General features: G+C 40.9%; 1 long non-coding RNA gene across 2 annotated transcripts in view; it reads right to left on the bottom strand.

Moving 5' to 3' along the window:
• Window positions 1–304: 304 nt before the first annotated feature.
• Window positions 305–26,673, bottom strand: part of LOC113264355 (uncharacterized) — a 34,032-nt gene continuing 7,663 nt past the window's right edge. The window contains exons 2-5 of one of the 2 annotated variants that reach the window (XR_003319639.4): window positions 12,540–13,135; window positions 11,089–11,305; window positions 8,086–8,200; window positions 305–3,705 (exon numbers count right to left, since the gene is read on the bottom strand). This is a non-coding gene — a long non-coding RNA (uncharacterized LOC113264355). Of the gene's footprint in view, window positions 3,706–8,085; window positions 9,039–11,088; window positions 11,306–12,539; window positions 13,136–26,673 lie in introns of both variants that reach the window. The other variant, XR_006410845.3, reaches the window with a different exon arrangement.

The raw sequence follows: 26,673 nt of genomic DNA on the forward strand, positions 1-26,673 counted from the left end.
TCAAGCCCCACATCAGGCTCCTCTGCTATGAGCCTGCTTCTTCCTCTCCCACTCCCCCTGCTTGTGTTCCCTCTCTCCCTGGCTGTCTCTATCTCTGTCAAATAAATAAATAAAATCTTTAAAAAAAAAAAAAAGAGTCTTCTATGGCTTGTTTCCCTCTCTCCTTTTTTTTTCTTTTTCCCCTTCCCCTATGTTCATGTGTTCATTCGTTCTTTCTTTCTTTTCTTTCTTTTAAGATTTTATTTATTTATTTGAGAGAGAGAGACAGCCAGAGAGAGAGGGAACACAAGCAGGGGGAGTGGGAGAGGAAGAAGCAGGCTCCCAGCAGAGGAGCCTGATGTGGGGCTCCATCCCAGACCACCAGGATCCTGCACTGAGCCGAAGGCAGACGCTTAATGACTGAGCCACCCAGGCGCTCCCATGTGTTTTCTTTCTTAAATTCCACATATGAGTGAGATCATATGGTATTTGTCTTTCTCTGACTGATTAATTCCACTTAGCATAATACACTCTAGCTCCACCCATGTCGTTGCAAATGGCAAGATTTCATTCTTTGTGATGGCTGAGTAATATTCCATCATATGTGTATACACCGTATCTTCTTTATCCATTCATCAGTCAATGTTCCTGTGCATTTTCTACTCTACTTCAGATTGAGGTAAAATTCACACAACGTGTGGGGCGCCTGGGTGGCTCAGATGGCTAAGCATCTGCCTTCATGATCCCTCCAGCAGCCTGGGATCGAGCCCCGCAGGAGGGTCCCTGCTCAGTGGGGAGCCTTCTTCTTCCTCTATCTCTGCCATTCCCTCCACTTGTGCTCTCTGGCTCTCTATCTCTCTGTCAAATAAACACATAAAATCTTTAAAAGGAAATTCACATAACATGAAATTTACCACTTTGAAGTGAACAGTTCAGTGGCATTTAGTCCATTCACAATTTTATACAACTCCATCTAGTTCCAACACATTTTCATTACACCAGAAGGAAACCCCATAACCATTAAACAGTTACTCCCCATTCCCTCTTCTCTCAGCCCCTGACAACCACCAGTCTGCTTCTTGTCTCTATGGATTTGCCTATTCTGGACATTTCACATAAATGGAATCACGTGACATGCAACCTTTTGTGTCTGGCTTCTTTCACTTAGCATATTGTTTGTGAGGTATGTTCATGTTCTAGTATGTATCAGCACTCCATTCCTTTTTATGGCTGAATAATATTCCATTATATGGATACACTTCAATTTGTTTATCCATTCATCCACTGATGGATATATGGGTTATTTTCACCTTTTGGCTACTGTGAATAGTGCTGCTATAAACACCTATGCACATGTATTTGTTTGAGTATCTATTTTCCAATCTTTTGCATATATACCTAAAGTGGACTTGCTGGTACATAAGGTAATTCCGTGTTTGTTTGAGGACCCACCAAACTGTTCTCCGTAGTGGCTGCACCATTTTACATTCCCACCAGCATTGAAAGGGGTTCCAATGTCTCCACATCCTTGCTTGTTTAAAGTATTCTCTTTATCCTTTCTATTTCTGTAAAATCAGTGGTAATGTCCGCACTTTCATTTCTGATTTTAGTTATTTGTGTCTCCTTTTTTCTTTATCATATATGCTAAAGATTTGTCAATTTTGTTGATCTTTTCAAAGAAATAACTTTTTTAAAAAAGATCTTTATTTATTTGAGAGAGTGGGGGAGGGGCTGAGGAAGAGGGAGAAAGAGATTCCCAAGCAGACTCCCCGCTGAGCACAGAGCTCCACTCGGGGCTTGATCTCATGACCCCAAGATCATGACCTGAGCCGAAATCAAGAGTCAAAAGCTTAACCAACTGAGCTACCCAGGAGCCCCTCAAAGAACCAACTTTTGGCTTCATTGGTCCCCTTTGTAGTTTTTTATTGTCTATTTCATTTATTTCTGCTCTAATCTTTATTAGTTCCTTCCTTTTGCTAGCTTTGGTTAACTTTGCTTGCCTTTTCCTAAGGTATAAACTTGGGTCATTGGTTTGAGATCTTTCTTCCTTGTTATTTACTTATTTATTTAAAAAAAGATTTTCTTTCTTTCTTTCTTTCAGAGAAAGAGAGAGAGCATGCTGGTGAGTGGGGATGTGGGAGTGGGTCAGAGGCGGAAGGAAAAAGAATCTCAAGCAGACACCAAACTGACCGTGGAGCCCAATACAGGGTTCGATCTCATGACCCTAAGCTGAAACCAAGAGTCGGCACTTAACTGACTGAGCCACCCAGGCACCCCCTTTTCTTCCTTTTTAATGTAAGTGTTTACTGCTATAAATTCCCTCTGAGCATTGCTTTCACTGCATCCCACAGGTTTTAATATGTTGTGTTTTCACTTTCACTCTTCTCAAAGTATTTACTAATTTCTGTTGCAGTTTCTTATTTAACCCATCAGTTGTTTAAGAGTGTGTTGTTTGATATACATACATTTGTAATTATATGCTACTTTAAATCATACTTCAAAATCCTGACCATAGTCAGTGTTAAATTCAGAATGTCTATAATATGAGGAATCCATATTCTACCCTAATTTAGGACCTTACTTGAACCCTTACTAAATCTCATTTTCTTGTATTTGTCATGCCATCTAGACAAATTGTTTTTGGATTCTGACTTTATCATTCAATATATTTTGTTTTGAAGTCTTTTATCAAATAAATGATAAAAATGTGGAATAGGATTGGCTAAGGATAAACCTGTCTTCATAATTAAGTTAACAATAGCAGTTCATTGTTTTGGTTTTTTTTTTTTTTAGGATTGAAGGTCCCCATCTACCTTCTTCAGACTATATATCCTTAATATAATTTATAATTAATTAATATAATTTATACACTAGAAATATAATTTAATATACTATAATCTTGCTTTGATGGTTAGTTTTATGTATCGATTCAGCTGGGCCACAGTGCCCAAATATTTGGTCAAACATTATTCTAGATGTTTCTGTGAAACTATTTTTTTGGATATGATTAACATTTAAATTGGCAGACTTTGAGTAAAGTATATAACCCTTCACAAAGTGGGCGGGCCTCATCCAATCAGTTGAAGGCCTTATAGGAAAAGATTAGCCCTAGCAAGGACTCAAACTACACCACTTCCCTGGGTCTCCACTCCATCAGACTTTTGATTTGTCAAGCCTCCACAATCATGTAAGCCAAATCCTTAAAATAAATCTCTTTTTATACACATACATCCTGTTGTTTCTGTTTCTTTGGAAAAGTGACTGATAAACTTGCTATGACGCATAACTCTGAAACTAAAATATTTCCTTTTAGCCCTATGATTTGTACTTTGTTTCCAGGGTAAGATTTTACTGCATATCCAGAACTTATTCTCTCCTGTTGGATGCTATCATTCATTCATTTATTCATTCATTTGACAAATATTTACTGAACATCTGCAATGCATCAGGCACTGAGCATGAGGCAGTGAACAAATAAGGAAATATATAGCATGTCAAATGGTGGTAAGTATTATGGAAAACACTGAAGGGCAGGATGCACGGGGTGTTTACCAGGAGGAAGGAGTGTTAGCACATAGGGTAGTATGTGAGGTACCTTCCATTTGCTTCTCTAGATCTGTTCCCCACCATTCTCCATTCCATAATCTGTCATAGGAGGCTGACGTGTATGGACCACACACTATGCTCTTTTGCACTTGGCTTTCAATTGCGTTCAGCTAGTGGGAACTGGCAAGAGATCAGAAGGAAAGAAAAGAGTAGATTTTGGTTATTTCTTCTTCTGGCTCCTTTCCTACTGTATTACAATGGTTTGGCTATATCTTTCTACTGAAGGCTTGTCTAATTGGTTGGCCATCTCACCACACCTATCTCTCTTAGGGTTCTAGGAGCTGCCCTTACCTAGTGGCAAGAATTGGGGCAATTCTTTACCCCAGAGAACATCTGGCAATGTGTGGAGACAATTTGGGTTGTCCCATTGGGGGGAATGCTACTGGCATCTAGTGGGTAGAGGACAGAGATGCCGCTACACATCCTTAAAATGTGCAGGACAGCCCTTCCCCCCAACCACATAGAATTATCTGGCCAAAAGTGTTGGTAGTGCTGGGGTTGAGAAGCCGTGACTTGCCCCCTCAAGCCTGGGAGTTGTGCTTAATGGCTCCCAGCTGTTACTGGCCCAGAGTGACTACACCATCCCTTGTTGTTTTTCCAAAACCAAACCAACACTTGTGTAAACAGTCCTTTTATTAAACTTTCCTCAAATTACAAATTTCCTTCTGGGACTGAAATTGATATAAGTTGTCAAGTCAGAATCCAGTGAATACAACAGAAATAGGTCTGAAGAATAAAAAGAGAGGAATTTATTGAAAAGAATTGGGTACTGGAAGACCCGAGAGGCCAAATAATTAACATTAAAGAAACCTGGAAATCAGTAATGGCTGGAAGCCATTAGCATTCTTAGGCTGGAGGAACAAAGGAAATATATGGTGTTATCAGATACCAGAGCCTAGAGTTGCCTGCCAGAGGCAAGAAGCTAGTTCAGGAGGGACTAGAGCCACGGGGCAGATTCACTGCTGCCCAGAGATGCAGCCTGAGATAGGACAAAATTCTCCGTCTTCCCCACCCTCCTCCCACTCTCCAGTCTTTCGTTGGCACTCCCACTGACTGAACACAACCAGAAGCCAGCTGACGTAGGAGTCTGAGGAAACAGCCCATAGAAGAAAGCAAGGTTGGGCAAGGGAATGATCAGAGAACATGCAGGCTCATGCCCAACAAAGAAAGTCCTTCTAAATAAGATGACATTTCAGTAAGGACTTTAAAGAATGAAGAGGCAACCCGTGTAGATATTTGGAATAAGAATGTTCTAAAACAAAGCAAAGAATGTTCTAGGTTGCAGGAGAAAGTGCAGAGATCCTAGGTAGTAACACGCTTAGTGTATTAAGGGGAACATATTGCTAATGATCCTACAGCAGAAAGAATGAGCAGAAGAGTGGTGGGAGATGAGATCAGAAGTTAAGACAGGCAGCAGACCATATGGGACTTTGCCATACTATGGACTTTGCTTTCGGCTCTGAGATGAAATCATCGACAAGTTCTGAGCAAAGGAGTGACATGATGTGACTATGGTTTAGAAGGATCCTTGTGGCTGCTGTGAGAAAAATAGACTTTAATGGAGCAAGAGATGAAGAGAGAACAGTTGGAAAATTATCTTAGTAATCTAGGCAAGGTAGCTTGAGTGAGGGCCCAAGAGGTAGATGAGGAGAGGTAGGATTTTGTAGATCTGTTGAGGGTAAAGCCAACAGATTTTGTTGTTGTCGGGTGCTATGTGGGTGTGAAAGAAAACAGTGAAGTCAAAAATGACTTCACCTGGAGGAGTGCAGTTTAGAGGGAGAATCGGGAGCTCACCAGTGGTCACATGAAGTTTGAAATGGAGACTAGATCTCCATACAGAGCTGTGGGGGAGGGCCACTGGATATATGATTCTGGAATTTGGGGGATGTTGGGATGAGGGATAGTAATGTGGGAGTTACTGGCATATACATAGTACTTGTCTTCGTTTGGGTTCCCCGAGAAGCAAACCGTGACAAGAATTTGAGAGCAAACAGTTTATTTGGGAGGCGAGTCCAGGATTTACCGGCCTGGAAGAGAAGAAGTGAGACCGGAAGAGGAAGCAAGTCAATGAAAGGTGCATTTTGAAGTAAGTTATCCCCATTGGCAACTGAAATTTACTCCCATTGTGGAATTCTGAGAAAGAATGTAGAACAGGCAAGGTGTCCTGAGGGATCAGAAAGCTAGGTTGTTTATCCACCAGAATGCCAACCATCTTGGTTGTGGGCTTTCTCTGAGGGACATGAACTCTCCAGCACTTCCAGGTTCTCCACAGGAAAGTCCAGTACTGCCCGGGCCAATAAAAGGCCCCAGGGCAGAAGGTCAGAAGGGAGGCTCCCAGTAAACAGCCCTCCGTGTGCAGAGGTCTTGAAGGATAAAGGTGGGGGCCTCCACAGCCTGAGATGATCTAGTGTCTCCCCAAGAATGAGTGAGGTTAGAGAGAGAAGGCATATGGTCACCAAAGCTCAATAGCATTCCACCGAAATAGAGGTCAAGGAAACGAGAAGGAACTAGCAAAGGGGACTGAGGAGAGGCCTGTGAAACTGAGAGAGTAGAGTCCCAGAAGCCAAGTTCAGAAAGTGCTCCTAGCAGTTGGAAGAGATTAACTATCAAATGCTGCAGAAGGCTCAAGGAAGTGAGGACCGAGGATGGACCATTGGATTTAGCAATTTGGAGGTCACTCATGACCTTGAGGGATCAATTTTGGAGCTGTGGTTTACGATGGGGAGTGAATTCAACAGAAAAGAGAAATCAGAGACAGCCTGTACAGACAACTTTTTAAAAATAATTTAGTGTAGAGAAATTGGACGCTAGCCGGAAGGAGATGCGGGGGTCAAAAGAGAGGTGTGTGTGTGTGTGTGTGTGTGTGTGTGTGTGTACGTGCATGTTTAAGATGGAAAATGTTGCAGCATGTTCGTTTGTTGATGATACAATCCAGGCAAGAGGGAAAAACTGATAATGCAGGAAAGAGACAAAAAGTAACAGAAGTGATAACCTTGGTACACAAGAGGGAATGGGATCTGTGCACGGCTAAACATAGCTCCCTTAGGAGCACAGATATTCATCGATAGTAACAGAGTTTTGAAAGGCAGAGGGCGGGGCCTTAGATGGGGATAGGTGGTGGAGTGTGGGGAAATTCTCTCCTGAATTGCAGTATTTTTCATAGAAGCAAGGAAATCCACTAACATTTGAGGGCTGAGGAAGAGAAGTGGTTGAAGATTGAGGAGCGGGAAGAGGTGTGAAATAGTCATTCAGGATTGGGAATAGCTGAGAGAAGAGGTTAACCCCTTTACCCTCAATAAATGATGGGAGCTGCACTTCCTCTCTGGGCTTCTTGATTCTGGGGAACTCTATTTCCACTGATGGAAGGAGTCAGAACCCAACATCCATTTAACTGTGAGAGTTGTAAATAATCTGTTCCAGTTTACAAGAGGCTCAGTAGAGTACAACCAGAGGGATTGTAAAAAGCAAGAAAGTTGTGTTTGAAGTAGCCCCACCTCCTCTAGTAAAAATGTCTTCACTACTTTTGTAGGTAGAGCTCACATCTTTGATGAGCCTCTGGTCAAAGATTCTACTAAGAAAACTCTTGAGATCTGGAGGTGGAAATTCTTGGACTTTTGTTTTACCCCTGGCCATTGAGAGTTAAGATACTGTGTCTTTCTGTCCCAGTGTCTAATTTCTGAACATGGTCAGACAGCCCATTTAGCAGCACTCAGAAGACATCTATAGCATTAAGCCACCAGATGTGGGCAACGGAAGGGCGGGCACAGGGGTTGAATATTATACCCCCAAAAGATACATCCAAGTTCTAACTCCTGGAGACTGTGAATGTCACCTTGTTTGAAAACAGGATCTTTGCAGATGTAATTAAGTTAAGAATCTTGAGATGAGATCAGACTGGGTTTTGGGCGGGCCCCAAATCTAACGACTGGCATCCTTATAAGAGAGGGGAGAGGAATATTTGGGATGCATAGGGACGCAGAGAAGGACAATGTGAATTTGGAGGCAGAGATTGGCGTCTACAAGAGCCAAGGATTGCTGGAAACCACCAGAAGTGAGGAGAGAGGCACAGAACGGTGTCCCTCAGCGTCTCCAGAAGGAACCAACCCTGCTGTCACCTTGATTTCAGACTTCTGGCCTACTGAACTGGGAGAGGAGAAAGTTCTGCTGTGTTAAGCCACCAGGTATGTGGTGATTTGTTACAACAGCAGTAAGAAACTGATGCAGAGAATGAACTCATATTTTGATAAAGTGAAAAGTGCAAGGCCAGGAAAATGACAATGAAGCATTCTTGGGACTGAGGAAGGAGGCTGGGACCATGTCCATCTCCTAAAACCTTGGGGGTGTTTCCCTTCATTTCCCTCTAGAAGAATATGGCTCCTCCTCCAGAAATCATGTTTCCTGACAGTCTGGAAAGCCTGCAGTTAGGTTCTGAGTCCACTGTCTCGTTTCCATGAGAGTATTTGCCCCCCCAGGAAGTCTTACCCTCATGATTTAACCAACCTGCTTCTGCAGTCCTGAAACTTCTGCTTGTGGCAGGTCTGAGCTGAGAAGTCTGCCCTTGGAGAGAACAGCCTCCCAGACACCTGTCTCTCCCTGGATTCCTGACTTGTCTCATCTGGAATGAATAGAAGTAAGAGCTAGCACCGTGCTTTAATGTATTGGTGCTTTTAGTCATTCTGTTCTCTACCTTAAGTGCTCACACTCCACTTAAAGAGCTCCTGCCTCTTCTTCAAGACTTGCCCAAATGCCTTCTGCTCTGTGAAGGCCTCCCTGGAGCCACAGAATCAATTCTATTTCCTTCTACGGTCCCATAGAATTTGTGCACCTCTGTCCCAGGACTTATTAAAGTTTACTACAGCTTATTCTTTACATATCTGTCTTACCTGAAACACTCCAGAGGAAGTGTTATTCACGTCTGAATCACCAGCACTTAGTCTAGAAGCTAGCACAATGAATGCTTTTTGTATAAAAAAGGAAAGCAACATCTCTGAAAATCCACAATAATCAAATTCAAAGCATCTTGAAAATATGCAACTGCTATTAATTAACACCTCTATTTTGGATTTTGAGCCTATTGCATTTGGCAAAGGAACAAAGCAACCGAGAAATTAGGATGTCCTATATGAGTAAAGAGTTCAGTGCAGAATTTTGGAGGTGTTTGCTGCTTTGCCATTATGATCAGAGGGGAACTTCTTTCCTGCAGATAAAAAGGGCGATGTTACCCCAGGTTTGGCAACTTTCTTCAACCCATGGGAGGTAGGTTCTTCCAATTTTAGATGAGAGTTTATCAAAAACTTTCTACAATCAACCACTGAAGAAGCACACTGAGTCACATTTCCTTCATCTGGCCACTGCAGAACGAAGTGTTGACAGCAGATGGTGTTCAATGTGATGTTATCATATCATCATTTACCCAAATGTCTCCTTTCATCATGTTTTGTTTGGAGTTATACCTGGAGTTTAATGATTTGAAAATATTCAGGATGAAACCTCAGTTGTAGAAGAAAAATAGACTGTGCTCTAAGCTTATATGTGAATATGCTCTGTAGAAAAGATGAAACATCCCAGTGAACAGAGCTGAAAGCATGAGAAGAAGGTTTGAGAAGGTAAGTACACATGTTCCCATGGGAATGCGCAGCTGCTGCCAACAAAAACCATGGGAAAAGGCTACAGACTCCTTCTATGATTCAGACTAAAATCAAATTTGTAAGGGAGTCAAAATACACATGAATCATCTGCTCTTTCATCCGCCATGATCATTACTATCTCCAAGTCAAAAGCTGGCCAAGAGTCACAATGAAAACAGGCCTGTTGTGATGACTGAAGATGTTTGTACTAAAAGATCTCCCCACCAAGAAATTCCGACCGCTTCTAGCATCTACCACACACCATTTAACTTCCTTGGCCTATGAAGACCCCCATACGCTGGTACTACGGTCTCTATCTCACCTAATTTGTGACTAGTTCCCCATTTTGATCAAGATGGTCTTCTCACTAGCCCCTACACATTCCTGTTCACTCATAACTCCAAAACTTTACTCATACTCTGTCCATCTCCCAGTGCATTTTCCTTCTTCTTCTTCTATTCAAACCAATTTATTCTTAAATTCCAGTCCCAGTACCATCTGACTTGGGGGGGTTTGTCATGACTGCAGACCATAGTGGCATCTCCCTGCTCTCAATTCCTCCACTGCCACTTGAGACCTAGAATCCCAAACTAATGCTTCTTTTGAGATCAATCCATCATTTATGGACACTCATTGGGTTCACACACTGCTCGGACCATAATTGAGATTTCTGGTTTACCTTCTAGCTATTGTCTTTTCTGTTCACCATTTTAAATAATTCTTTCCTTCCCAAAGATGACCAAGATAATTGAGAGCTTTTGTTCTTTTTAAACCCTATGCAAGAGAAACATTTCTCCCCCTTCTTGAGCAAGAAAGAACCAGTGTGTACTAAACTGGTGAAAACTATTGAACTCTTGACCTTTAACCCCTTCCAAATGGAATAAACCTCAGTTAAAGTACAAATCAGTTATTCACTGAGAAAACCCTATGCAGATAAAGAAATATTGTTTTGGGGTACCACTTGGAATAAGTACTCTGAATCCCAGTTTTTGGATATCCAGACTGTGGAATCACTAATAGGCATATTCCACAGTCAGGATTCAAAATGAGCATAATTCTTTGGGGATCTGAACCTTGCAGAGAAAAATAAATGGACAAGGCTAGAACCAGGTCTCAGAGTCCGGCAATCCCAGCTTAGTCACAAACAGATAATGGAATCTCTGTAGCATTTCCTTAAAATTGAAAACCTCAAAATGCCTCTATTTCTAGGTCAGTATCATCTCTGTATCAAGAAATTGTTCCTGGGGGCACCTGGGTGGCTCGGCAATTAAGCGTCTGCCTTCGGCTCAGGGCATATTCCAGGGTCCTGGGATCGAGCCCGGCATCGGGCTCCCTGCTCTGCTGGGAGCCTGCTTCTTCCTCTCCTACTCCCCCCTGCTTGTGTTCCCTCTCTTGCTGGCTGTCTCTCTCGAAAGAAAGAAAGAAAGAAAGAAAGAAAGAAAGAAAGAAAGAAAGAAAGAAAGAAAGAAAGAAGAAAGAAAGAGACGGAGGGAGGGAGGGAGGGAAGAAAGAAAGAAAGAAAGAAAGAAGGAAAGGAAGGAAGGAAGGAAGGAAGGAAGGGAGGGAGGAAGGAAGGAAGGAAGGGAGGGAGGGAGGGAGGGAGGGAGGGAGGGAGGGAGGAAGGAAGGAAGGAAGGAAGGAAGGAAGGAAGGAAGGGAGGGAGGAAGGAACTGTTCCTGGACACTGAGAAATTTAGCCTGGTATTTTTGAAAAGTCACTCTAGTTCACCTGTGCTGAGTGAGAGGAAAACTGAAAAAAAAAAAAAAATTCTCCTCCTTTTAATTGAACAAAATGCAGCCTGCCCTTGAAGGACTTTTCTGCAGCTTATCCACTGTGGTAGGTTACTGTCAAAAATATTCACCCTTTCCCCTTTTACCTCCATGAAAGGGATATCCTTCTCCTACTCCTTTACTTTGGTTTGGCCATGTGACATTCTTCAGCAGATGGGACACAGACACGGGTTTGGAACGTGCTTGAGTGGTTGGGCTCGCCCTCTTGCACTTCTGCCGTCATCACGAGAAGAGCATGTCTTGACTAGCCCCTGGTCCAAGGAGGGTGAAGACAGACAGAGCAGCCGCCCAGCTGACCTACAACTATGTGAGATTCATTGTTATTTTAATGTACTGGGTTTGGGGGAAAATTTGTTACACAGAGTTTTTGTGGCAATAACTAATTTTCAGTTCCCAGAAAATACCATTCTTGACCCTTTAAGATGCAAATATAATATTTTCCTATGGGCTTCTAGATCAAATGGCATAGTGTCCTTCAGACAAATGCTTAGATTTTTCTTTTCTTTTTAATTTCTGACATTGTGTTTCCTGTGGAGTATTGTGAGTGCTCCCAGGGAAATGTGGTGTCTCTATGTGCATAGGTACTTACTTGATTCCAGGCTCAGAGGAATCTGATTGTGATCCCTCAGTCTGTCACTGTGTCACGGACTGCCAAAAACTTGAAGGTAGGAGGCTATATCAGTCAGGGGCCCAGCAAGAAACCGAGAGTATACTCAGCTTTGTGGCGTAGAGGCTTTTTAAAAAGATTTTATTTATTTATTTATTTGAGAGAGGGAGACAGCGCTGAAAGTGAGAGCACGCAAGCATGAGGAGGGCGGAGGGCCAGAGGGGAAGGGAGAAGCAGACTCCCCACTGAGCAGGGAGCCCGAAGTGGGGCTCGATCCCAGGACCCCAGGATCATGACCCGAGCTGAAGGCAGACGTTTAACCGACTGAGCCACCAAGGTGACCCATGGAGAGGCTTTTTAATAAAGGAACTATTTATAGAGATACGGGTAGGGTTAGAGGAACCCATGAGGGAGGAACCAGAGACTAGGGACAGTGGCGACCAGTTGCAATCCCCAGTCTGAACAGCAGGGGGAGACACCCCTGTCATCAGAGCCTGGTTGAGAGCTGAAGTCAGAGGGACTGCCCAATGGTAGCTGCAGTTCGGTGATAAGGCCACAGACAAAACCACAGTGAAGCAGAGTGGGTGGGAGGGAACAAATGCCCTGGCATCTCTCTCCTCCCACATTCTGACTCCGGCTGGTGACTCCTACTTGCTAGAGGGTGACATAGTCCATAGAGGTCAGTTTCCCAGGGCAAAGAACACAGCAGAGGAAAACAGAACTGATCTGGGGAGAATCAAAGAATAATGAGACTACAGACATACCTCAGAGATATTGCAGATTCAGTTCCAGACCACCACAATAAAGAGAATATTGCAATAATGTGAGTTAAATGAATTTTTTGGTTTCCTAGTGCATATAAAAGTTGTGTTTACACTTGTCTATTAAGTGTACAATAAGAGCAGAAGGTCTAAAAAACAATGTACATACCTTAATTAAAAATACTTTATTGCTAAAAAGTGCTCACGATCTTCTGAGCTTTCAGTGAGTCATCATTTATTGATGGTGGAGGGTCTTGCCTCAGTGTTGATGGCTGCTGACTGATCGGGATGGTGCTTGCTGAAGGCTGGGGTGGCTGTTGCAATTTCCATTGCCTCTTCCTTTTACAAATGATTTCTCTGTAGCATGCGGTGCTGTTTGATACTATTTTACTCCCGGTAGAACTTCTTTCAAAATTGGGAGTCGAGCCTCTGTAAGCCTGCCGCTGCTTTATCAACTAAGTGTGTCATATTCTACGTCCTCTGTTGTCATCTCAACAGTCTTCACAGCGTCTTCCTCAGGAGTAAATTCCATCTCAAGAAACCATTTTCTTGGCTCATCCATGAGCAGCAACTCATCTGTTAAAGTTTTATTATGAATTTGCAGCAATTCAAATATTATAATAATGAAAAAGTTTGAAATACTGTGGAGGATGGTCAAAATGTGAGCCAGAGACCCAAAAATGCACAAACATTGGGAAAATGATGCCGATGAACTTGTTTGACTCAGGGTCTCCGCAAACCTTCCATTTGTAAAGAATGCAGTATCTGTGAAGCACAAAAAAACCAAGTATGATCGCAGAGGTTTATTAACGCTGGACCCAGTTTCCGCAGGAAAGAAAACATGGCGGGGAGGGAGGGCAAGAAAGGAGTTATGTTTATAAGGATATTGGTTAGGCAAAGTGTACAGTAGTCTTTCATTGTTAATTGATTAGCAAAAAGATGGAGAATTAAACAATCTGTGATTGGATCAGTAGGTTTCTTTGCACTGCACTATGCTGATGTCAAGAATTTCCCTAAAGGCATCATGAGATAAGCCTACGGCATTAGAGCAGATCAGTGAAATTAATATTAAAGCATCTGGAAGATAATTATGTTGAGGAGGGCTATGGTACTAAGCTTCAGGCCTGAATTTATGGATTTAGAATTGGGATTTAAAAAGAAAGATTTTAATGGAGAGTGAAGCAAAACATATCTTGGTGCCGGAAGATTTCTAACACCTTGAGCCATGAAACCCTGACACCGGTCCAATTTTGTGATACTCTTCTGATTCCTGACCTATAAAAATATTATGTGGAGCTATTTACCAAACTTAACTCATGACACATCCGTAAATCCAAGGTTGCCAAAATATTTTAGGTGAGAGTGTGGAAGGCAAGGGATGCTGAGAACTCCTGGGTCCATATATATGCATGCCTGTATATACACCAGCATCAGTGATCTTTCTTCAGCAAAATTACACTTCCTTTCCATTTTTGTTTCCAAAAATGGGCCAATGTGAGTAAAACCCAAATATCAACATGTTGAGGATATCTTCTATTATACACAGAAGTATCTTAATATGCTGGGGAATAATATTGTATACTACACCAATTTGCTTTGAAAAATCAAGTAGCTAACTCTTCATATGAATTCAAATATGAGACACATTTCCTTGGTTTTGAGGTTGTTCCTTAAACTAGATCTTTACCTCAGAAGAATTTTCGAACAATAACATCTTGGGGATGACACTAGGTAAACTCAACGGAAAAGAATTCTAGTTCTTTAGGAATGCTGGATATGAACCATTTCAAGTATCAGAAGATTTATTAACAATATGTTCATACCAATATTTTATTAGTTAGTTTGCTTGATATTAAGCTAGCCTGCATTGGGTTGCTTTAGAACAGACCCTGAGATTTGGACCGAGGCTAGGAGTTTATTTGGAAGGCAAGCTCAGGAAACACTGGTGGGGGAGGGGGCAGTGAGCCAGGGAAGGGAAGGAAGCCAGTAGGTGAATTCATGAGTATATTATAGCTGTGGGGAACTTGGGTTCATTTCTACTGCTACTGTGCAACACTGGGAAGTGGTGTAGAGCAGACCCGAGAGTTGTCTCACCCAAAGGATGAGAAAGATGGAGGACTTATCCACTAACTCGTATCTGTCATGAGTTTGAGGCTGTTTCTAGGGATGTCAACTTGCTGGCACTTCCAGCCCGCCTGGCACCCAGAACGCTCTTGTGGTCAGAGAACACTATCAGGCTAAGGGATGCAGGTACTGGCAATAGAAAGCTTATGAGCATGCATAGGAATGCTGAGTGACAAAGCGATATAAACGCTGTGCCCAGGTACCTATTCAGAGGCACAACTGATTCTCAACACGCTACTAAAGCTTCCTCTTAATGGGAGGAAACCGAAAGGCTAGCAACCAAGGCTGCCAAGATATGAGAAGCAGAAACTGTAACCCTTCTGACAGCAGTCCTACTTTCTTCCCACACAGGATCCTTGCATGCTTCTCCTCGACCCCCAGGCAGTCCCTGGAGGCCAGACTAAGGGAGGCCTGAGAAAATCTTTTGCTTATCTTCTCAGAAGACATTAGGAGCAGGTCAGGGAAGAAGCTTTACAGAGCGCAGCAAGAGAATGCAATGCTTTTCTAATCAATGGTAACTTGAGTCCATATTCCAAAGAACTATTTCTTTCTCATGCTGTAAATTGTAATCACCCCATTTCTCTACAGGCTTGAAAGCCACAGGATTATCCCTTCAAAGGGAAATACTGAAGCCGAGGTGCTTCCTGTTCTTCAATAAGATTTCCAAATTTACTGGAAATTGGAAATTTGGTTTCCTCCCATGAAGAGGAAGCTTTAGTAGAGTGTTGATAATCAGTTATGCCTCTGAGTAGGTACTTGGGCACACCATTTATATCCCCTTGTCACTCAACATTCCTATGCAAGCTGATAAGCTTTCTATTGCCAATAATTGTACTTTCCTTTTAGATTTTATGGTATGTCCCTGTCTGGGACATGAGTCCCAGCCCTACAAGCTTCTTGTACCTGGTAACGTCAAACTGAATGAGCAACTATGACTTGGGCTGTTCATATTTCTGAAATTGGGAATTGGAGGAGGGTGCAGGAAAGGAGAGTTTCCCCTGCGCTAAGGTTCCAGGGCGCTGCAAAAAAAGACAGTGGTTGATGCTGATTCTAGAAAACTGGTTCTCATGGAGGTTTCAGGCTGATTTCCTCATCTCCTAACTTTATGGGAGGAAGGACTCCTTTCAATAAAGGGAGGACTAGATAAGGAGTAAGTAGTTAACTAGAAAAGGGTGGTAGGTAGTACCTACCAAGAGAACCACGTGTGAAAAATACATTAGGCCAAAGGCATAAGCTCATGAAAATGTGCTCAATATCTTTAGTCATTAGAGAAATGCAAGTGAACCCTAAATTGAGATACTACTTCACACCCACTAGAATAGCTAAAATTTAAGACTGACAAATACCAAGTGTTGATGAGGTGCCAGAACAATTAGAACAACTCATATACACTGCTGGCAGGAGTCTAGACTCCTTTACCACACTAAAGGGTGTGGTAGTTTTGTTTTGTTTTTTTTAAGGGTGTGGTAGTTTCTTACAAAGTTAAACATATACCTACCCCTACCTTAGGATCCAGCAATTGTAGATCTAGTTCACTATCCAAGATAAGTGGAAATATGGGTTCACAAAAGGACTTGTGTAAAGAATGTTCATAGCAGTTTTACTCACAATAGCCCAAAACTGAGAACAACCCAAATGCCCACCAACAAGAGGATGGGTAAACAAGCTGTGGTATTATATTACCACTCAGTATTAAAAAGGATGAATTATCGTACTGATGCCTGCAACAACATGACCCAATCTCACAAACCTGATGCTGAGAAAAGAAGCCAGACACAAAACGGAATACAAATACTGTATGTTTCCACTTAGATGAAGTTCTAGAATAGGCAAAACTCACCTAGGGTGAAAAAACCAATGGTTGCTTTTGGGGAATTTGGGGAATCACCTGGGAAGGGAGGAGGACTCCTTCTCATGAGATGGAACTCTGGTAAGGTCATAGGTACACTGGTTTATCTAGTTGTCAAAATGGTTCAATTAACTGTGCATTTCAACATATGTAAATTTTACCATAAAAACCCCAAAAATTATGATAATCAAACAGAGGGGCTGGAGAGTGGGTGGTATAGATAAAACAAGAATGGTATAATATTCATTGATGGCTGAAGTTAAGTGATGAGTAAGTGGGGTTCATTACACATTTCAGTTTATCTATGAAATTTTCCACACACACACACACACACACACACACACACACACACACAAAGTAAAAAAAAAAACCCAAAAAACAATACGCAAACATCAACAAAAAGCTTTCAGGCAACTGAAAATAGAGCAGAATGGCCGAAGGGAGTGTCTTTTCCACTGGTTCATCTAGTAGGAATCTTCGGGACAGTGGTGGACTGAAGATACCAAATCTCTTAGTCACATCTTACTTGAGAGCATGGATGGTTACAATGATTAGCTAACATGAACAAAAAACTGTGGTGGGAAAAACAGACATTTCTATCTCATGTGTAAACATAACTTACCAAATATTGTTCCTTGAGGTACCTTGCAGCAGTTGGAACAAGTATTTAAACATGAGCCACTTAGCTACCATGGAACATGGACATATTTGCTGATACAGGCTCAGACCAGTATAATCCCCTTTCTTAACCTGGTAAAGCTCTTGAAGTTGCAGTAACTAAAATACACCACACCCAATCAGCAACGAATTTTAAAAAGTTATAAATGTCTTACAAATCAAAAATCATGTCTGAAAATATGTAACATGCTCAATAAATCATCACTTCCCATCACTTCCAACTTCAAAATAGATTCATGTCAATGTTGTGAATGTTTTGTAAGAGTCTACGTTAAATGTCCTTCATCTTAATGCAATGCAGTTGTGTGTGTGTGTGTGTGAGAGAGAGAGAGAGGGAAGGAGGGAGGGAGAGGGAGAGAGAGAGAGAGAAATCAGGGGTTTGTATAGACTTGTTAGAGTGAATTACAGATTTCCTTTTTAGGAAAAACTTAAAGTTCCCTTTAATTTTGTAGATGAGGGAATTGAAACCAGGACAAATGAAGTCACTTGTCCAAGATAACAAGAGTAATACCATCCAGATCTTCTGATTTCTTCAAATTGAGACAGACTATTCTGCTTATGAATATGAATTTGACATGAATATGAAATTCTTTCCATTAGCTGCATCCGTATTGAATAACTCAAGAGAACTTTATCTTGGCAATTTACAGAATACTATACAAATTCGGAATTGTTCAAAATGTTTCCAGTGCATTAATAGAAATATATTTTTGCCCTACGGAGATTGCCATACTGGAATATGGTGACACCTTCAAAGGATTGTGGAAAATACTGCCGATTCACCATTTGCATTTGCTTGCTGACCCAGTGTCAGAGTAGATATTGATGACTCAAGACCTTTTCCTTTATTTTTTTCTTCTTGCCCACCACATCTGTACTTGGGTGCCATCACACACTCCTTACACCATTTTTTTAAGTATCACGTTACAAACCATTGGTGGTTTATGAAACAAACTTAATGGGACACAACTAGCATTTTTTAAATAGAATTAGATTAGAAAATGGTGTACAACATACATAGTTAGGGCAAGGACTATTTTGTGAAATTTTTGTTTCAGTCATGTACATATGTGTGTACACTGGGTGACAATGTAAGACATTTGTTACTGTTGATCACAGTCAAAAGCACTTGAGAGCCAATGGCTCTCATAGGGTCTCGTAAGGACTTTAATGCTCTGATTATTCCTTTCACAACCCACATGTTTGTGTTGTCTACTAATTTAATTCTCATTTTCAGAACCACACAAATGAGACATTATCATCGCTTATATTATACAATGTCTGGATCTACTTGCATGTTTGCTAATTTCTGTGCATCTGTGAAAAAAATTTTTTTTTTGTAGAGAAGGGGAGAGAGAGCATGCAGGCGTGTGGATGGGATGGGGGAGGGGCAGAGAGAGAGAGAGAATCTTATGTATGACCCATGCACAGCATGGAACCCAATGCAGGGCTCGATCCCATGACTCTGAGATCATGACCTGAGCTGAAATCCAGAGCCGGACGCTTAACCAGATGAGCCACACAGGCTTTTTGTATTGTGGTAAAATTCACATAACATAAAATTCACAATTTTAGCCATTTTAACGTGTGTAATTCAGTGACAGTTCATTTACAACACTGTGCAACCATCACTTCCATCTGGTTCCAGAACATTTTTATTATCCCAAAAGGAAACTCCATACTAATTAAGCAGTCACTTCACATTCCTTCCTCTCCCCAGCCGTTGGCAACCAGTAATCTTCTGTCTCTATGGATCTGCCTATTCTGGATATTTCAAATGGAATCATACAATATGTGACCTTCTGTGTCTGGCTTCTTTCACTCAGCATAATGTGGTTATTGTGAATAGTGCTGCTATGGACATTTGTATACAAGTATCTGTTTGAATACGTGTTTTCAATTGGGGGGGGATATAACTAGAAGTGGATTTGCTGGTTCATATGGTAATGCTATGTTTAACTTTTGAAGGAACCACCAAAATTTTTTCCATAGCAGCTGCACCATTTAAAATTCCCACAAGCAATGTACAAGGGTTCTAATTTCTCTACGTTCTACCCAAGACTTGTTATTTTCCATTAAAAAAATTATAGCCATCCCACTGAGCAGGAAGTGGGCATCTCACTGCAGTTTTGATTTGCATTTCTCCAATGACTAATGATGCTGAACATCTTTTCATATGTTTGTTGGCCATTTGTGTATCTTCTTTGGAAAATGTCTATTCAAGTCTTTGCCCGCACTTTTTAACTGGGTTGTCTTTTCATTGTTGAGTTGTACAAGTTCTTTCTAAATTCTGAATACTAGACACATGATTTATATGATTTACAAATAATAGCTCCCATCTGTAGGTTCTTTCATTTTTGATCATGTCCTTTGATGCACAAAATCTTCAATTTTGAAGTCCAGTATTTTTTCCTTTGTTGCTTATGCTCTTGGTGACATATCTAAAAAACCATCCCCAAATCCAAGATCGTGGAGATTTACCCTTATGTTTTCTCCCAAGGGTATTACGGTTTTAGCTCTCACATTTAGGTCTTTGATCCATTTTGGGCAAATTTTTGTATACTTCATGCTTTTGCATGTGGGTATCCTGAACCTGCTTTTAGAACCATTTTTCTCCTTTTTAAAGTACATTCTCTTTTTTTTTAAGATTTATTTATTATTTGAGAGAGAAAGCAGGGGGGAGGGGCAGAGGGAGAGGGAGAGAGTCTTAAGCAGACCCCATGCTCAGCGTGGAGCTCGATCTCATAACCCCGAGGATCATGACCTGAGCCAAAACCAAGAACTGGACACAACTTACTGTACCACCCAGGCGCCTCAAAGAATATTCTTTAAAAATTCTTTACATAAGGTTTCTTGGTTGCAAATGCAATCTGTTTATCTGAAATTGTCTTTATTGTCTTTGTCCTTGAAAAGTAGTTTTGCTAAATCCACGAATCTAGCTCTACAGTCATTTTCTCTTCAGAGCTCTGAAGATACTATTCCACTGTGTTCTGTTTTCCATTGTTGCTATTGAGAAGTTGAATCTACTTGTCCTCCTTTGTAAATTATCTACCTTTTTTCTCTGGCTACTTTTAAGATCTTCTCTTTGTCTTTGATATTCTTTGGTTTTATTGACATATATCTGGGTGTGACTTTCTTTTTATTTATCTATTCTATTTTGAACTCTTGTTTCCTCTATCTGTGGATTAATGTTCTTTTGTCAGTTTTGGGAAAGTCTCAGCCTTTATGTCTTCAAATATTGCCTTTTTTTCTATTTCCTCCTTCTGGAACTCAAATTAGGTGTGTTATACTTATTCGTTATACCTTCCATGTAGCTTAACATCTCTTTCATATTTACTGCCCTCTCTCTATGTGTTACAGCCTGGGGAGTTCCTTCAGATTTAACTCTCTCTTCAGCTGTATATATTCTGCTATTTAACTCATCCACTAAGTCATGAATTTTAATAGTTATATATTATCTATAAATGTTCTAAGTGTTTTTTTTCAAATATGCTGGTATTTTTATTAGATTTATATTTTGACTCTTTTTCAGTTTTTATGCCATCTTTAATTTCTTGAAACACTGATCCATAATTATTTTATACTCTCTGATAATTTCAACATCTAAATTCTCAGGAACTTCAATGTGTTGCTATTGTTTTCTCCTGACTTTCATTCATGGTAGGTTTGTTAATTTCTTATTATATTTGATTGTATTTAATTTTAACAAATCAGGAGGCTTCAACTGGGAATTTATATTTGCTCCTTCATGGATCCAGGGTGGGGAGGAGATTGATCTGGGACCTCTCTAGCCCCTTCAAAGACTCTGGCTTAAGGGAAGAGTCTCACTCTCCACTTCACAGAAACCCCACAACTTTAAAGGTCATGTAGTTAAATAACATCTTAAATTTACAGACAAATAACTTAGATTACAGTTTTAAGCAATTTATCCCAAGGTCACACAGCTAGTATAATAAATCGTGGGAGTAGACCCAAAGTCTCAGGACTCCAAGCCATGCTTATGCATTACACCACACTCTACCATTGATTTGATACAAATTGTTCAACTATGTGACATTGCATACCAAAAAGAAGGAGGGGGGGGAATGCTCTCTTTGAACTGGTTGTTTTCTTCCTTGCCTTTTACAGAACTGATGACTTCATACATAACCTTGTTTGCTGAAAGCAGCACATATTCTTGATGAATATAAATCCTCTATTGTGTATTAAAAAAATAATTTGTGCCATAAGGACAAAAATCTTTTTCCTTTCTTTCTTCTTCTTCTTCTTCTTCTTCTCCTTCTCCTTCTCCTTCTCCTTCTCCTCCTTTTTATTTTGGTGATAGTTGAACTCCTAACTTCAGTAGATAAGGATAGATACTGCCCAAGAATAAATGAGAAACGCAGTTCTAGTTAGAGCCCAGGAAAAAGCTGATTGGTGCATCAGAGTCAAGGTGTCTCAGAGATATAAACAGAAAATGTATGATGAATGAGGTTAAGAGGGAAAGGAAGAAGTGTACATGTGTGGAGTGGGGTAGGGTGAGATTTGAAATTCCAGAAAATGTATATACTTAGCTGATTTGGGGTAGGTTTTAAAGGGGTAAAGACTCAATGCACATTAACCTTGTCAATTTCCTATCTCCCTTCAGGGTGAGGCTGAGTTGGACTGGATTGAAGTTTCTTTAGTGATTTGTTTAGTGGAAGGTTGCTACATGGTTGAGCCTGTAGGACTAATAGACTCCCATTTGGTCATCAGGTGCTGCAGTTCCTACAATGCTAGGAATGCAGGATAACATATACAGGACATCCTAATTTCCTTCCCCAGTAACAGAAGTGGGCTATGGAGGCAGAGTGGGGAGGCAGAGTTATAGAATAGATGTAGCTAGGCTGGGTAGAGCAGGAAACAGAGAAGGACAGCTGTATGTAAACATACAGGTGAGGAGAAAGAGAGAGACAGACAGACAGACAGACAGAAGTTACATACAATGATAACCCTTCATACCCAAGAATGGCACAAAACTCTGTCCCATAGCTCAGAGCTGGGATTAGTAACAGACTGGCTAGGAAGAAACTACACATGTTTCACTACTTAAATAGCCTTCTCTGGTGTGTCACTTGTCATTTAAAGTCTTATAGCTCTTTTTGGCCCACTGATGGGTATAGCAGGAAATGATAAAATATGGGGGAGACATGCATAGCGGGTGGTTAGAGTGGATACGGGAGACTAATCAGGAGGTTATGCAGTCAAAAAGAAATGAGGGCAATTTGATTAAGAAAGGGATTATTAGTACAGTCCAAAAAGATATTTGAAATTTATAAGAGAACACTACATAAAATTTTGCCATAAACTAGAAAATCTAGATGAAATAGATGACTGTATAGAAAACACAAATTACCAAAAGTGACTAAAGAAAAGACAGAAAAACATACATAGACCAAGTGGCACCAGGAGTGGGAGGTGGGGTTGAGGGAGTAAAGTGTAAAAATGTCTCCCCTCTGAAAAGTCCCCAAGCTAGGATGACTTACCAAGAGAACTCTAGCAAACATTCAGAGTACAGGTATTATCTATGATAGTCACACTTTTCCAAAGTATCAGAAAAGAAGGAATTTTCCCAATTCATCTCATAAGGTTATACTAACCCAGGACCAAAACCTTGTCAAGAATCATTCAAAACTGAAGACCAGCCTCTCAAAATAAATAAATAAATAAATAAATAAATAATAAAAAAATATATAACAATTTATTCTAACAGTATATTTATAAAATACACTGTGCCAAAATAGGTTTTACTTCTGAAATTAAAGGATTGTACTGAATACTAGAATACTGAATACTAGAATATCTATAAAGTGATCCATTAATGAATTTTATTAATAGAACAAAAGATTTAAAAAGCAAAAGATCAAGAGCCAGTAATTAGAGCAGAAGTCAGAGGCTGAAGAAGCAGCCTATCTGAAGTCCAGTCAAAAGGCAGTGAAGATGGGGGCGCCTGGGTGTCTCAGTTGATTAAGCACCTGCCTTTGGCTCAGGTCGTGATCTCCAGGTCCTGGGACTGAACCCCATGTTGGGGCTTCCTGCTCAGCAGGGAGCCTGCTCCTGTCTCTCCCCCTGCTTGTGTGCTTTCTCTCTCTCTGTCAAATAAAAAATTAAAGTCTTTTTAAAGAGATTTAAAAAGGTTTTCTTTAAAAAGAAAGACAGAGAAAGAGAGAGGCAGAGGGAGAAGCAGACTTCCCGCTGAGCAGGGGGCCTGATGCGGAACTCGATCCCAGGACCCTGGGATCATGACCTAGCCAAGGCAGACGCTTAATCGACTGAGCCACCCAGCCGCCCAATAAATAAAATCTTAAAAAAAAAAAAAGAAAAAAAATGCAGTGAATATGATTATTGTAAGCAAAGAACAGGGACAAAGAGAAAATTAAAGTATAGGGACTGAGTCTGTAATTTAGACATGTTTGGTTATCTTTCCTGTCATTTTTTTTCCCCTTTGGGGCCCTTCTACCATAGCAGGAAGACCCTTTCTCGCACAAATAATTCAAGCTATTTTAGTATCCCAAGAGGTTCCCAGTAGTGTAATACCACCAAAGCTAGAATTAAAAATACATGTATTAATAATATCTAGATCTGTGAAGTTGGCTGATGACGAGGAGTCATATCAGCCTACTGTTTACACTTGTGAGATGTTAGGACCTCTGAGGAGATTTCAGTCGGTCAACAGACATTTGGGGTAGATGCTGAGTGTGGGCTATGGCTGTAGATAGCCCTGAGGAGGACATATCTGCTCCTGTCACCTACTTGGTGACCTTGGGTCATTTACTTCGACTCTCCAAGGCCCTATATTCTCATCTGTAAAACGGGGATAATATGACGTACCTCATAGGGTTGTAATGAGAATGAAATGAGATCACGAAGAGGAAGAAACACAGAGCCTGGCTATAGCAAGGCGGAGGAGCCCTTAGCGGAAATTGATTACTATTGTGTTCTTTCAGAAGGCCCCGTTGCCAGCCCCGTCACACGGGCTATCTCCTCTGAGCACCACGCAGCGCATCAACAATGCCCTTCCCGAAGTGCCGACCCCTCTGAAGTTCTGCAGCCCGAGACCTCAGAATTGCTCTAGTTATACTGCTCTCCTATGAATTTTGTCAGAGCAACCAACCTTCAACAGGCGTAGGCGTAATATCTGCTTTCCTCCTTACGTTAGTTGAGCAAGGAGTCAGCAGGAGATAAACTAAATAGCCCTTGAATATGAACTTACACATACGTATTGAGATACACTAGGTTTCTGGCATTAGGAAGCAAGATAATTTGCGGTATTAATTTTTCCTTTTCTTTTATATTTTAGAACACTTTGCTACTTTTTTGAAGTACGATTCTACAGGTACCAATATTTCACTGTCCCCACAATAACAGTGGGAAGTACATAGGGCAAAGTACATTTTTCTCATTTAACTGGTATGAAAACTGAGGCTCAGAGAAGTGTAGTGATTCATTGAAAGCCAAACAGATATTTGGTGTCAGAATTTGAACTACCACCAACTAGATCCTAAGACACCATGTACAGGAATGCTTTTTTGTTTTTCTTTCCTTCCCTCCATCCTTCTCTGTCTCCTTCCATCCCTTTTCTTCCTCTCTTCTTTCTCCTTCCTTCCCTACCTCCAAATCCTCCCCCACTTCATTATGCAATATTTCACACATATATATGCCTGCCCAAATAAAATGAGTGTCTGTTAACCCATCTTTCAGCTTAAGAAATGATATTACCAATACGTCTGAAGCCCACTGCATCCCACCCCCTCCCTGTAACCACTATCCTGGATTTTGCAGTTATCATTCTCTTTTCTTTCTAGCTTTATCATCTTATCATTTGTGCATCCCTACAAATGTCTACATTGTTTCATTTTGCACGTGGATGGGTTTTAAGTAAATGGAATCATATTGCAGATACTCGTTTTTGTGCAACATTATGTATCTGAGATTCATTCATGTTGGTGTGTATAGCTGTAGTTCATTTCCACTGCTTTACAGGATCCCACTTTATGAATATACCACACTCTATTCATCTTTTCTCCTACTGACGGGCATTTGGGTTATTTCAGTTTTGTCCTATTCTGAACAAAGCTGTGCACATTCCTGTTGCACATGGCAAGAGTTTTCCAGTGGAATTACTAGTTCAAGGAATGCACCTACCTACAACTTTACTAGCTAATGCCAAATTGTTTTCCAAACCGATTGTACCAATCCCCAAAAGCATATGAATTCCAACTACTCTGAATTTTCATCAACTTGAAATTGTCAGAAATTTTAGCCAGTTTCACGTCTTGTGCTCAGAGCTTGCTTTCCAAACAGCCCTCTAACCCAGGAACCAGAGCTCCTTAGAGAAACAGTTGATTCCAGGGCCAGGGCGGATAACAGGTGAGATGAACCTGGAATGTCTTGGGGCACCAGAAAGTAAGAACGTGCTCCAAAACAAAACAGAACTAGGGACCAAACTGAATTACCTCTTAAGTGCCAAAGCTAGAACAAGTCGAGCAGCAAGATAAATAATCACAGTGTTAGATTCTAACCCATAAATACAATAAATATCCATGAGTCCATACTGATAAAAGTAATTAATTAAATAAGTAAGTGGGGGAGATGGGATAGCTCTTCCTTACAGTAGAATTTGAGTGAATAAGTGTAAAAGGAAAGAGAAAAATATAAAATAACCATGAAATACCATAATAACAATGCTTGCAGACCAGCTCCATCAATAGAGGACAAAGTTAGTGGGTCAAAGTTTGTGGAGAGATAAAGTTTGCATCAGTTCAAAATATCTGCCCCAAGATATTTATTAATTACAAAGGGAAATTCAGTAACGTTAAGCAGAGAAACTTGGCAGAAACCGTCTTAAACCAAGTGATCAAGGTTAATACTGCCAATTATAAGATACGTCAACATCATGAACCCCGTGATATGAGGCAGTTAGAAGAACACAGTATTCATGGCATTCTCACCGAATGTGCATCACCTCAGGTGAATTATGAGAAAACATCAGGCAAACTCAAGACTGAGAGACATTTGACAAAATCATCTGTACTCTTCAAAAATATCAAGGTTGTGAAAGACAAGGAATGATGGAGGAGCGATTACACACTGCAGGGGACTCAGGACAACTGCCAACTTCTTTGCACCCCCAGAGCCTCCCCTACACACAGCTAAGCATCCCCTAGCCTTCCACCAAAACACCTCAGTAACTGCACTGGCATTTATATTTGTTGGGCTGTAATGAACAAATCATGGGTTGGGTCTTTTTCCTATTGGGCCATGCTCCTTACGGACAAGGAAAATGCTTCACTTATATTTCTATTTCTTGCTCCGAGCACAGTTCATGGTAGACACTAAAAGTATTGTTAACTCAATTTATTCAAAATTCCTACCACAATTTCTTTTTTTTTCTAACTTTTAAAAAATTTTTAATTAATTAATTAATTTTTGAGTGAGAGAGAGAGAAAGCATGTGCACAAGCAGGGGGAAGGGCAGAGGGAGAAGCAGATTCCCTGCTGAGCAGGAAACCTGACAGGACTCGATCCCAGGACCCTGGGATCATGACCTGAGCCGAAGGCAGACAGACGCTTAACCAACTGAGCCACCCAGACACCCCTTACCACAATTTCTTAAACGTTAGGAGACATTTAAT

The sequence above is a fragment of the Ursus arctos genome, unplaced genomic scaffold (assembly GCF_023065955.2).
Source record: "Ursus arctos isolate Adak ecotype North America unplaced genomic scaffold, UrsArc2.0 scaffold_3, whole genome shotgun sequence".
NCBI lineage: Eukaryota > Metazoa > Chordata > Mammalia > Carnivora > Ursidae > Ursus > Ursus arctos.